Source organism: Mizuhopecten yessoensis, unplaced genomic scaffold (genome assembly GCF_002113885.1).
Source record: "Mizuhopecten yessoensis strain PY_sf001 unplaced genomic scaffold, ASM211388v2 scaffold6443, whole genome shotgun sequence".
In the NCBI taxonomy this organism is placed as follows: domain Eukaryota; kingdom Metazoa; phylum Mollusca; class Bivalvia; order Pectinida; family Pectinidae; genus Mizuhopecten; species Mizuhopecten yessoensis.
The window spans coordinates 1,049,269-1,063,979 of NW_018406552.1; the positions used below are offsets into that span (position 1 = coordinate 1,049,269).

Here is a 14,711-nt window from a genome sequence, read left to right on the forward strand (position 1 = left end):
GGGGGGGGGGGACTGTGGCGTCTTGTGTGTGTTTTTAGACTAGGTATTGGGTGGTTGGGGATGGGGCGCTTCTTTTAATGGTTAAATCTAGGTAGGGGATGAGGGTGGAAGGTGAGATGTGGCTTCTTGTGCGTGTTTTTAGACTAGGTATGGGGTGGTTGGGGATGGGGCACTTCTTTAAATGGTTAAATCTAGGTAGGGGATGAGGGTGGAAGGTGAGATGTGGCTTCTTGTGCGTGTTTTAGACAAAGTTGGGGCTGGGATTGGGGTTGGTAGGTCGGACTGTGTCATCTTCTGAATGGTCTGGACTGGGTAGGGGATGGGGTTGGAAGGGGATCCTGTGGCTACTTGTGTGCGTGTTTCGGACTGGTCTATGGGCCACAGCTATAGCTTCACGTTCATAATATTATCACAACTTATGCTTAGTAAGTAAAGTAGACAATAGAAGTTATTAAACTGTAGGTCCCCCAGTACAGCCATGACTCAGACGGTGGTGAAGAAAACTACTGTCCATCATGGTGTGTTGGCTAATGTGATAAAAGCCCCCAAGCTGATAACAGGATTTTATCAAGAGCTTACACCAAATAACTTCCTATATACTGCATATGTAATATTTGTTCTGGTGGCATCGGTTCTCGCCAATCTTTCTCGATTCAATCCTCAATGGTTGATATATTTTCTGTGAAGATTTTACTACAGAAAAGTACAGTGATTTAGACTTTATTTCAATGAGTCCAGTTTCTGTTACTGGTATAAGGGCTGTGTGATTCTGTAAAAAGTAACTTTTATGTATAGACAAAACAACATTTTGCTCTGAAATTGTGAAAACACTACCAAGAATTCTAGTCTGCCTGCCTTCAGTCATTGTTAGACATGCTAGAAATAGGACTAGCTGTGTTGGTGAGTTGTAATGTGTAACTGGATATCTTGCTGTTACCCATGCTAAAGATTGATAAGGATCTTGAACCCCCATATCCACTTGAACCCCCATATCCAATTGGAAGAGCTCAACAGTCATTGATACGGAATGATCTATTACAGGAATGAGGGGAATAATGAACAGTGTAGAATGACTACTGATTTACACACAGCATTCAATTATCTCTGTCCCATTTGTTCTATTTCATGCCTAACAAAATAGGAACGTAAGAGAATACATTCTGTTCATGTGCAATATAAATATAGTAAGAGTGACATCAAAACACCCAGTGTAAGTCTCAACATCATTAAAAATTCATTTCGTCTGAATTACAAATGTACCTATTATGGGGGTTTTCACCTATGGTCTTTCCATGGGGACAAAGATCAGTATCAAATTGATCTGGTGCCCTCATTACAACACTTCCAGTCTCTATCTTGTCTTGTTCTGAATCGATTGTTCCAAGTTTGAACAAGGAGATATGAAATATATCATCTTGAAAATATTGCTACTCAACATCACAACACCTCCGACCTCCATCTTTTCTGGTTTAGAACCGATGGTTACAAGTTTGAACACTGAGATATGAATTGTATCATTTCGAAAATATTGCTATTCAACATCGCAACACCTCCAGCCTCCATCTATTCTGGTTTAGAATCTATTGTTACAAGTTTTAAAACGGAGATGTGAAGTGTATCTGCTAAAAAATACTGTTACTCAACATCGCAACACTTCTATTGGACTTGTATCTGTTATGTTGCTAGTGCCTACTATTGCCAGTGTCTCCCTAGGTACCTCTGTTTAGGCTCTTGTCATAATACAACCAGATTAGGTGTCGTGCTTCCATGTGCAGGTTTGTATTGTGACATTTCAGACCATGATATTTTTACTTGTTCACCCCTGAAATTTCATAATGAACTATTCCAACCTTTGAATTGGAAGAGCTCAAATGTGTCTTCAGGGGTGAATGAGTTAAAGTGGCCCTTACGTGCCCCCATCATATGTTGACTATCTTTTTATGACCTTAAAAGCTGTTACTAGGGTGCAAAACCATCAATAAAGCATTAAAAGATACCAAAAGTATCCCTACCCTTTAAATCAGAACTTAACACTCAGAAGTTGTTTCCATGGAGAATTGATGTTTGTCAGATTATATGGGTTCATTTAACTTCTAAATTGTATATCTTCGTATTAATTGACTAGAACATATGCCATTGATTTGACCTTGACTGAATAAATTGTGTAAGCTCAAGATTTGTAGACATTGGAATATTACTCAGAGTTTACAGTAAAACTTCACATGTTATAGAAATTTCTGGATTATTAAGGCTCTGATTTAGACAGGGTGCACTCTGTGATATTAACCTCCAGAATGGAAGCCTAGAAATTTGATGATAAACACTTTACAATATCGAAAGGGTTTGTTGTTAGTTTCCGGGAAGCCAAGCTCTATATGTTTATATATAGTAAACATTGAAAGGGTTTGTTATTAGTTTTAGGGAGGCCAATCTCTATATGTTTATATATAGTAAACATTCAAAGGGTTTGTTGTTAGTTTTAGGGAGGCCAAGCTCTATATCTTTATATATAGTAAACAATGAAAGGGTTTGTTGTTGGTTTTAGGGAGGCCAAGCTCTATATGTTTATATACAGTAAACATTGAAAGGGTTTGTTATTAGTTTTAGGGAGGCCATGCTCTATATGTTTATATATAGTAAACATTGAAACGGTTTGTTGTTAGTTTTAGTGAGGCCAAGCTCTATATGTTTATATATAGTAAACATTGAAAGGGTTTGTTGTTAGTTTTAGGGAGGCCATGCTGTATATGTTTATATATAGTAAACATTGAAAGGATTTGTTGTTAGTTTCAGGGAGTCCAAGCTCTATATGTTTATATATAGTAAACATTGAAAGGGTAAGTTTGTTGTTAGTTTTAGGGAGGCCAAGGTTCATGTAAAATCGTCCACTTTAGTTAGTTGCAAGGTCTCTATGACACACGAGTGGATGCAGACACTAGTGTTTGAGTAGCATGGCTGGCCCAATTACTAGTTACATTGACTGGAATTTCATACAAAGTTATGTGTACCAGATCTGTCTGTGGCTAAGTACAGTTATAAATGGGTTTGTCAACACTATATACAACTGTAATCTTGCAAGTTGGACACAAAACACCAGGGACCCTTTATAGATATTAAAGTTAACAAGACCTTGTGAAGGAAAATGTAAACAAAATAACAAACACCCAATTCAGGCCTAGCAGTAAGCTTAAGTTGTAGCAATCAATCTTATGTGCTTGTTATTATTATATAAAACCTTAATTAACTCATTCACCCCTGAAATCTTATAATGAACTACTCCAACCTTTGAGTTGGAAGAGTTCAAATGTGTCTTCAGGGGTGAATGAGTTAAACCCTATGGTGTAGACTATAATGACCCTAACCTCCAATACTTACATATGGTAGACTTCAAAGTTCTCAACAAATTAGTCAGTATGACATGTACAAGTATTGAGAAGGATATGTATCAATGTTAGGTAGAGTGAGATGAACTTGAAGGGTATGTTGACCCTGGCTAGTTGTCGGTTGATGAAGCTTGTGTTGGTATCATCTGTCATCTGATGGAGCTATTTTAGACTATTACTGGTGTCAGTGTCCGATGGGGAGCCCCAGATGAAGATAAATGTCTAAAAAAATTGGAACAGAATCAGTAATGGCATATTTACTGCTCTTTAGTCTGTAGGTAACAGATAAAAGACCAACAGGACAATAATTTCACCCCTGGGAATCTAAGGTGATTAATAATCCCTCCCTCCCTCCCTACACAAGGGATCCATTTAATCAAAGAGTTTTAAAGACTAAAAAAAAAAAAATCCTGGAAAATATCACACCCGGATAAAAAGAAATACAGTCTGTCTTAGATATCTTAAAACAATGTCAGTCTTGGTCAGTCAGTGTAGTGAATATGAAAATTGTATTGCTTTTGAGAAAGTTGAAGACAAACTCTTAATGTAGTACACAAAGTTGCCTTGATATGTATAGTAGTTATATGTGGGAGTACTTCATGGATACATAGGAACCTGATATTTAGGTTAAAGGCTGGTCCATCTTATGTCTGTTCACTCGGTAATGTAAACCTAGGACTGCACTTGTTGGAGAAGGTACTCTGTGTTTTGGCTGTAGTCTATTGTAGGATGGTCCATTTTGTGTGTCACTCTGTCATGCCAGATAATTCGGTGCATTTGTTATATCAGGATAGGTATGCCTTGTGTCAGAATAGCATGTCCAGGCTGAGTAGGTTTACTGGCAGCTGAGTACTAGTACCAGATGGAGTCCAGACATTTCTGTTAGACCTCAGGCTTGTCTCTGTTACAGCCTCTAAACTAAAAGTACATAGTCCAGACTTTATTGACTGGGTAACATACAGTAGAAATTATTCAAATCTTTGGAATCTTGATTGGAATGTGCCAGTTTACTGTGAGAGAGTGTATGCAGGTTACTGGAGAGAACCACTTTATGTGTGTTTCTGTGTTTAGCTTTCTGTATGCTATATTATACTGCTGGCTTGAGATCACAAACTCATATGGCAGCCCTCCTCCTCCCTTGACGTCAGCATCCCTCATACAATCTGCATCTCTGATTACCAGTGCAGACAGACAGTTACTGCTGCTGATCATTATGCACCTCATCTTTTAGAATGATGTCCGAAAAACAAAAACAATTAGCTAGACATGTTGACGGAAGAAATATGAAGTATTTACGCTGTATATGTATGGGTATGTGTAGAAGACGAAATCATTTCCACGAAACCATAAACACGTCTCTTTAAAATGTCACTTGTGAATAACAAAGGAAACAGAAATAGAAAATATGTGTTGGGAAGTGTAAGAGTATTATTGTAATGTTCTGTTTGTTGTTTTGCATTTTGATTCAGTTAAACTGATACAATTTAAAATCTCATCCTGATTGGTTGTAAGCTTAACTCATTCACCTCTGAGACGCATTTGAACTCTTCCAATTCAAAGGTCTGAACAGTTCATTATGAAATGTCAGGGGTGAATGAGTTAATAGTCTCTGTGTTCTTTAGGATGGTTTACGTTCAAATTTCAAATTTACGTATGTCTCTATTCATGTTTTGGTAGGTAATAGCTTTGTAGCTGTTAGGGAGTGTTTGGGGCGTGTTAGGGCTAGAGAGATGCTGGTTGAGGAGCCAGGGAAATAGAGTTATACATGTGTTGTATGCTAGCCATGGGGACTATACAGTTATCAGGGTTGTAAAGATTATACATGCTGGGCCCTTATTCATGAAACCTTTCTCATACTGAAACTCATATTCTATGCTCAAGTTCTGGTGAGAAATTTATAAAAAAAAAATCATATTTTGTCATTGATTTTGAAAAAAGTTTGATTCTGGGAACTTTAAGCTGAATTCTATTTTAAATGTTTTTAACTTATTTTTGTCATGTCACATGATTCAAGTGAGATACAAAAAAGTTTGATTGAGCACAAAGGATGAAATGGTTTTCATGAGTACTGGCCCTGGGGCCCTAGTGTATAGTAGTCCTTGCCCTGGTGGAGAGTTGCCCTCGGAGCATGTAGGGTGTTAGGAGTAAGGTTGTTTACATTATAGATGGTCTGTGGTAGTCGTTGGAGAGTAGAGGGGGTCAGGTTTGTGTAAGCAGCAGATGGTTTTGTGTATCACTGTACCTGGTGTATGGGGAACAGATGATTCGGTACTCGGTGATGTTCATGCACATTAATTATGAGAACTGTACTTTGTACCTGGTCTGGTTGTGGCCCCATTCTGCGGAGTCTTGCAATATCTGTACAGGGAATGGGTGGCATATTGATCAGGGGAGGAGGGACTGGAGGAGGAGGATTGGGTCAACTCGTCAGTGACTTGTACATTATCTTGATAACTTACCCTAGAGTTCTATATTATAAACATACTGGTTCTGGGTTTGTCCTTGTGTATGCTGTACTTCCATCATTATAAGTCAGTATCATAGAAGTTGGTTGATCCCTACGTTTGTTTATAGAAAAGTACAACATTGCTGGGAGAGTATAATTATTGTAGATACTGAAATTATAGTCTAACCCTTTCACCCCTATGTAACTTTAATACACTCTGCCATGCATTGATCTGGACAAGTCCATTATGGTCTACAGTGATGAAAGATTTAAATCTTTGTAAATGTTACATGTTCGATACATCATTTCCCTGAAATTGATGTATTGTTGACATGACATCAAGAGTGAAACAGGGCTAGATCCAGGTTAGAGAAAAGCTTGTCCCTTGTGATTTTGAATAGATACAATTTTTTCGAAGCTAATAGATTTACAGTTTGCAGTGTTTCAACATCAGTCTCTTAGTATGATGCTCCAGATAGTGATGCTGGTCCAAGCTTTTAGCTGCGTCCCCTGCTGTTGTGGTTCAGAATGTTAATTACCCCATTTACTGTTGTTCAATATGACGTCCTCCCATTACTGTGCTTAGCACTAATCCTGTTCCAAGTTGCTCCCTGTCATTGTTTTATACATACAATAAAACATCGACCTGATCCAGCACCAACAATTAAGGCTGATGGAGAGACTGTATGACAACAAGTTCTGGGTTCTCATATGTTGTTCTTGAGTTTAGAGTAGGTGAAATCATAGATGAAAAAAGAAGTTTGGTTTGGTTTAGTATTGTTTAACGTCCTATCAACATCTATGGTCATTTAAGGACAGCCTCCCCTGTGTGCAAGATACATGTGTGTAGTGTACACGTACATATGTATGTGTTTTGGGAGGCTGCAATATCTTTGTGTTTGTCTCCTTGTGATAGCGTGGAACTGATGCCGACTTTATTGTGCTACCTCACTGAAACATACTGCCGAAGACACCCAGCAGGACACCCCACCCGGTCACATTATACTGACAACGGACGAACCAGTTGTAACTCATTATTGCTCCAGAAATATATACAGTGAATGAGTTTCAGTAGGGACTTTGTATAAATACTTAAAGGGACATCACGTGAAGAGACATATTTTTTTTAATAAATGTATGTATTGTATGCACTTCCATTTATGTTACCACGCTATCCCCATATTCATAGTCCGTTCCAAATGTCCAGTTTGACCACTTGAATTGTTCGGGAAAGCCCTGCTAAAAATAGCGCCGATAATGTCACCTGACTAGGCAGTAAACACGAGCGGTCTGGGCGAGATGAAACGGTTTCCAAAGGGGCCCCCAGAGAGGGGCGTCAGGCAACTGCAACTTCTTGCCGCACTATGAAACCAAGTAATATGATTTCTAAGTCCGTATTAAAACTTATTGAACAGTAGTTATTCATCATCAGAAGTTAATTGCACACTTTTATTTTATTTGTTTCGAATAAAATTGAACAAGGGATGGGGCAAACGTTTTTACAATTTATCACAGCCTTCTCCCATCATACATCTACAATTAAATGTCAACAATATTAATAGGCATAAACATAAAGTATATATATATAAATATATATTGAATTTAGTACTGGATTGTGACATCTGTACGGGGCTAAACACCTTTCTTCAACCATGGGACAAACCTTTCTGTAAAAAGTGCATATATGCAATGACAAACTACACGCGCATGAAAAAGAGAAACGTTTGTGATTTTTTTTTTTATCACATTGTACAACTCAATATCTTTGGCATATTTTGTTTCTATATCATGCATAAAAAAATATGTAAACTTTCTTTCCCACTTTCACTGTCTCCATACGCTAACACTTAGTAATGTAGGTTTCTGACGACGAGAGATTTTTTTTATATAATGCGTCGTTGTGCCAGAGGAACCCGGGTATTCATATAAGTACTAATTTAAATCTTGTATATAAAAACAAACAAAAAATCGTTTAATTCAGCAATACAATTAAATCATACCATTTTACTGAACCCGGTAATATTATAAATTATGTAAATCTAAAAGCGCACGTATCTCATTTGACCCCGATCACGAGTACCGACAGAGACAGAATACGCCGTGACCATCACAACAGTTAACCCTTGGAGGGCCTCATGACAAAATCAAACTAACAAGTCACTTATCCTTTCCTTTCGCATAAACCACAGTATGATTATAGAAACACAAATTAAACTCTCTCCATGCCTATTGACATATTAAACTAAGTTCATCTGTGTTCAAACTCAGACAAAGATACTAGCGAGGTTAATAGTTTTAGATATTTATTCATAACATAAACAGCGCTAGCATTTCTGTCGATTCCATTTCAGCTTAACTGGCTATCTGGAGGAATACATGCACCGTACTAACTGCTACGGCAGTTATTTTCCCCTTTTACTTCCGACCTATAACAATGATTCCGTAACGTACTCCTTGCACTATCTTTTCACCATTTGGCAACTTTTCGCTTCGTAGCTGACACGGTACAACACTTTTCTTTGGCTCGCTTCACAAGGCCAGTCATTTTGTTTACAAAGAAATGGTGTGCAATGCGCATGCGCTAGGAGAGGGAAATCCCTGAACAAAACGTTGGTCAGACAGGTAGAAATACCGATGATTATCTTAGATTTAATCATTTTCATGAATCTATTTCAGCCAAATCCGATCGTTATTTTCCATAAGGAGTCTCACTTGATATGTTTATGTAGTATTTGAAAAAAAAAGACAAAAAAAATAGTTACTTCAGCGTGATGCCCCTTTAAGAACATATTAGGATAGAACGTAGCGGGATGGAACATAATGATATGTTATGCATGTATAGATGTGGGCTATTGGTAATGGGGATAATTCTGATTCCATGGAAATTGCAAGTGGAAATAACTTAAATAATTTAATTTTGCTTTTGGTCCTGTTTGAATTTTAGTTAAATATTTTAAGAACTCACAACTTACAGATAAACATTTTCAACTGATATTTTCTATTAAATCATTATTTTCCACAGTCTTCATAGGAAAAGTGCTTTGATAAACAAAATATAGCGTATATATATCATATAAATTATCTTACATGTATGAGGAAATCCAAAAAGAGTCCAGGCTGCTCATCAATTTCAAAGTTTTTTAATTTCTTAACAATTATTATAAATGTATGCTAACCATGCTTGATATCTGTGGCTCCAAGTGTTCGGGACTGTTGCCATGACGAGTAGATTTAGGGATTTGGCTGCTGGCTAGGTGTTACAACACCTTGTTAGCTGTTTCTATCAGTGTTTACATCATAGTAACACTGGATCTTACCCATCCATCAATTATCTTCTTACTGGTGTATCTAGTCAACAGCCATGTAAATATTTACCAAGCCGCCCTGCTGTGCCATTTTCTGAAATTTTTGGGGGGAAATGGGAAGAACCCCTATCTTTTACATAAAGCTGTCGCTAAAAATCATCAGTTACTTCATAGTTTTCAAAGAATAATATTGATAGCATATATATTTTTGTTCTCACAAAAATGTGCAGTTTCCATGGCAACAAGAAACTCGACAGCAGTCCAGTTGATCTCTAGTGGTGTCTGATATCAAGAGGAGATAACTGTACCCTGATGGAACACTGACATCTCTATGAGTATGATGCTACTGTGGGGAGTGAATCATCTCAAGATAGAACTGGAAATTATATGTTAGATGTGATTTGGATTGTTTAATATTTATCTATAATAGCCATAACTGTCATTGTCAGATCAATAATTAAACAGACTAGAAACAATGTATGGAACATTTTATTTCCCCCCCAAAAAATAAGGAATTACACATTTTCTGGATATGTCAGGTTCAATCAGTGTTCCCAGAAACCCCCAAATACCCCCAAAACAGTTGGTTGTACCCCCAGGTTTTAACAATTGTCCTATATAATTTCAAGTACCTAGGGGTACAGAATCTTCAAAATATATCAAATATATCTCAAAATATAAAAATTAAGTGGGAACACTGTTTACATAGATTTGTCATATATATGTCTAGATAAACAGTATACAACTATAATTTATAGAAGTACATGTTAGAGTAAGTCATCTTTTTTAAAAGTCAGTAGTATTATAGAATATACTCAAGCATTTGTTTTTTAGCTCACCTGGCCCGAAAAAAGTTACAAAAAAGTTACTTCTATTTAGGTACAAAAAAGTTATAACTTTTGATGCTAGATTGGAACCTTGTGAGAAGAGAGTTTCAATCTAGTACTAAAAAGTTACAAAAAGGTATTAAAAAGTTACACTCAAACACTTTGTTCAGTTCAATCATTACTTTATTTGCAAACAAAAGGTACACAAAAGTTACATTTAGCCACTTAAGCACTAGTGAAAAAGGTATCATAAAGTTATAACTTTATTTAGTTACTAAAAAGGTACAAAAAAGTTATGCTTTTCTGAGATACTGAAAAGGTACAGAAACAGTTCTAGTAAAAAGGTACAATAAAGTTATAACTTTATTTAGTTACTAAAAAAGTACAAAAAAGTTATACTTTTCTGAGATACTGAAAAGGTACAGAAAAAGTTCTAGTAAAGTTATAACTTTATTTAGTTACTAAAAAGGTACAAAAAAGTTATGCTTTTCTGAGGTACTGAAAAATGGAGAAATCGTATTTGTTAGGTATAACTTTTTAAAGCTTCATAAACCTCTCATGTATTATGAAAAGGTATCAAAAAAAATCATAACCTAACCTTTACTGGATCTGTTGTTTAAATGAAATTCTATTTTAATAGAGTATTCCTTTGAAGTTACTATTATATATCACCTGCTTTCTTGTAGTTATTATCATATAAATAAATATTCCTTTGAAGTAACTATAATATAAATAATTTTCTTTACGTTACTATTATATGAATAAATATTTTCTTTTAGCTACTATTATATAAGTATTTTCTTGAAGTTACTATTTATCATCTAGATATTCTCTTGCACTTACTACATCAAAAATATTTTCTTGTAGTTACTATTATATAAATACTTTCTGTAGTTACTATTATTTTACAATATAATACACAATAATGCAATAAATATACTCTCATGCTGACTTTCAGGGAGTGCCCTGCATTGACTATGACTCTCTCCAGCTTTGACACTAGCATACTCACTTTTATTCTCTGGTATTCACAACTATTTCACATAACCATTCCTAAAATAATCATTAATAGAATATCTCTTGTAAAGTTACAACAAACAATCATATTAATAGTTCTTAAAAGTTGAAATGTCTCATTTGTTCTATGTGGTTGAGTTCCTCCTGGCCAAGCTGACCAAAGCACTGATTTTTGTCCTCATTGAAAACTTGATTTCTGACAGGCCACTTTTCCCATGAATCGCCTCAGCATAATCTGTTGAAAAGCAGATGGTTTAGGAAAAATAGCTAGTAACATAATTGCAACTTTATTAATTCTTTCTTCATCACTTAAAATTCTAGGAATTAATGAATATGAATGGTGAAATTATATTGGTAGCATTTTATGGTAAACTTGCTATTTATTATTCACTGACAGGCACCATTAATCAGTTCAAGTAGCTATAGCGATACTTTTGTAATTTCAGTGATATTACTACTACATAAAGAGAATTGCTGTAGAACTCTTTTCTTTTGTGCTGTTATGAAAAAGTTTTAATTCATAATTACCAATTATTGCTCAAACAATGGTCTGGTTCAAACCTTTCCCAGGTTGACCAGCTCAGTGTTGGTGAAGAACACTGACATCAAATATCTGTCGACCTGTTCCCCTTCGTCTTCCTCTGTGTAGTTTTTATGTGTTTGGGATACACATAAACCCCAGTCCCAGGTATAAGCTCCACCATCTGTCAAGATAAGGAGCAATAACACAATTTACAAAATAATATAATTTTGCAATTAAAATGAGTCTCCTAAACAAGCAGGAAGTAAACAAGAAATTAAAGACATGTTTACCTCTAATGTCTTATCTTGACACAACACAATAGCATTGTAACAGTTGATCGGATTGCTAATATATTTACAATATGTTGTAAAGAGATTCAAAATGAAAAGCTTTTCAGTTCATTGTGAGTTAATGGTATATAATATCTATATAAATGTAATAGCAAAATCTATCTAAATGTAAATACCAGTGCATTACTTATTTGTTGGCTTTGATCTGTTTTATTTTACCTTAAATACCTCCCCAACAAGAGCCGGGTTCAAAGTCAAGAGATCCACTTTGTCTCTGACCATTGGACCCAAATGACCTTGACCCTTAATTATAACCCAGTGACCATGATCTTTGGTCAGTTGACTTATTCTTTATTTCCGACCAACTTTGCTTTATAATACCATAACAAAATGTTCATCAGTAAAAAGTGTCATAAAGAAATGTTCACCAGTGAAAAGATACTAAATTTGACCTTTACCATTGATCTTGAATTAAGTCATGTCATTAAATGCTCATTCATGAAAAGCTACAAAATTTGACCTTAACCTTTGATCCAGTGACCTTGACCTATGACCTTTGGTCAGTTGATTCCTTGTTGAATTCTGATCAACTTTGCTTCATCATGTCATAATAAATTGTTAAGCAGTAAAAAGATACAAAATCTGACTTTGACCTTTGATCCAATGACTTTGACCTTCGATAAGTTGATTTCTTGTTGTATTGTGACCAACTTTGCTTCATGATGTCTTTACAAAATGTTTACCGATAATTTAAGAGCAAAAAAAAAATGTTTAATGTTAAAATCCAATATGGCTGATTAGCAGCCATTTTGATTCAGATCTGCCGAAATATTACCAAGCAGAACTAGGATGCATGGGAAATCATCATGTAAATTTTTTAAAAAACTTACACCATTTACTTCCATCAATATTGTACAAAAGAAAAAAAATGGACAGACAGACGGACAACCTGATTACTATAAGGGAACATACCCGCATCTTCGATGTGGGGCCCTAATAATTGTAGAAATCAAAATTCCAAAAGAAAGCCATTTTTATTTCAGCTTGTAACCATATAAAGGCTGTCAAATTTCAATAAGGTTAGACAAAAGACAGAGGAGTCTTCTGAGATTACAAAAGCTTAAACAAAAGATCACAAAATCAGTACCTTAAATCAATGAACTCACCTTTGTTTGATTTGTTTTCGGCACTAATTCTCTTTGCAGCAGGGGGTTGAGGGGGAGGTTCATGGACCTCTATAACAGACTCATGAGGTGGAGCTGAGAATTCTTCATCTGTTGTTTCTGCCTGTATTTTCCCCCATCAGTGTGCACAGCTCTTGTTATCATCTAGAAAAAGAGAAAATATTAGAAAAAAATGTGATTTAAAAAATTGGAATTCTCTAATTTAACTGATGTATATACTGAGCTATACATAAAGGTTTCTGTAGGGAACAGGGTAAGGACATGCAGTGTGGAAGGAGAGGGATCATGCAACTTTACTGTGGAATATTTAAAATGGCACACTTCAATTTTTAAAGAAAATTATTTTTTCCTTTCAAGTCATAGGAATATCAAGTAATTTTAATAACACAAAACAAAAGAAGCGTAAATATCAGTTTTATCAAGTTGAAAGAATTCAAAATTTTACTCAAAAAAATGAAATAAAATTCAATATGTTTTCAAAGGACGTCATTAAACAATATATAAAAACAACATCCATTGTACTGCTAACATTTCTATTTTAGGTACTCTTACGTTTCAATTCAAGAAAATCATAGGAAATTTAGAAATTCCAAAGCTATTTAAGATTAACAAAAAACAAGTAAGAAACCATTTAAGTAGAAATTATTCAATCTTAAAATATATTGATAGGAAATTAAAATGCATTGGCTTGTAAATTTCTGTTATTTCATGTCATGAAGGAGAAATTCCAATAATGATTTCAATATTTGTGATGTGTTTGTTAACTTTATAAAAAACGAAAAAGTGTATACTTGTACAGGAAAAATATATCTTCGGCACGGGGTTTGAGTATATATTAAGCTAGAAATTAAACATCACACTGAAATATCCTTCCTTTCCCTGAAGAACAAAGAATAAACAAATACCGAAAATCTTATTATACACCGAAACGGATTCTGGTAAGTAGATCTACTTTCCGAATTGTATACAAATATAGTACCTAGCTCAGTAAACGAAAAATGTAGTCGGTACCGAAATAATCGGTGTTTTTTAACAGATAGTACTGCCATCTGCCCATCTCTAAAGATCAACATATCAGAAAAAAAACATCCATCGTCTCAGTCATGGTACTGTATTTATTTAATAAATTTGATATGTTTACTCTGCATTTTGTATTGAATCCTTTCGATGAAAATACAATTGATGGCTTACCTGAAATATTCCCTGAAATGGCGACGATCTTCCCATGATATTCCCCAGAAAACCTGGGATGCATGAAGGATCTCATCAGCAACTGCGCATATACCAAGCTCTTTCGCGGACGTTTCAATGTCTTCAAGGATATGATGAAGTAGGTATCGTCTTCCCAGTTAACCAAAACACGTTCCAATATTTTGTTTACTTATTGTGACTCGCCGGGTTAGAGTTCAAAATCTAGAAGTCGATCGAATACAAAATTTACCCGCGCGCTTTTCATTGGCCAATTTGATAAGGCTATTTATAGTCACGCGAGTTTAATTTTTCGCATAGGGCGTCGCTTCAATAACGATAAAGTCCTACCTCATATTAATCATAACTATTAATTGTTAAATACAAATAGTATGGACACAACCATAATAATTGAAAACAAAAAATATTCCCTTTGTAACAATAACCAAGCAGCCGTCGTAAGTTGTTTACGACAATAACGTAAAACCTTTGGAACGATTTCCGGCACCATGCTGTCGTTACAAATGTATGTCTCGAATTTGACTCTT

At 35.3% G+C, this 14,711-nt stretch overlaps 1 protein-coding gene and 1 long non-coding RNA gene across 4 annotated transcripts in view; one reads left to right on the forward strand and one right to left on the reverse strand.

The window, feature by feature from the left end:
* Window positions 1-14,711, forward strand: part of LOC110452175 (serine/threonine-protein kinase Nek5-like) — a 78,565-nt gene that overhangs the window by 25,821 nt on the left and 38,033 nt on the right. The window lies entirely within an intron of this gene.
* Window positions 10,535-14,711, reverse strand: part of LOC110452176 — a 7,306-nt gene continuing 3,129 nt past the window's right edge. Inside the window, exons 1-4 of one of the 2 annotated variants that reach the window (XR_002463148.1) lie at window positions 14,167-14,250; window positions 12,958-13,119; window positions 11,507-11,682; window positions 10,535-11,213 (exon numbers count right to left, since the gene is read on the reverse strand). This is a non-coding gene — a long non-coding RNA (uncharacterized LOC110452176). Of the gene's footprint in view, window positions 11,214-11,506; window positions 11,683-12,957; window positions 13,120-14,166; window positions 14,251-14,711 lie in introns of those variants that run through there. The other variant, XR_002463149.1, reaches the window with a different exon arrangement.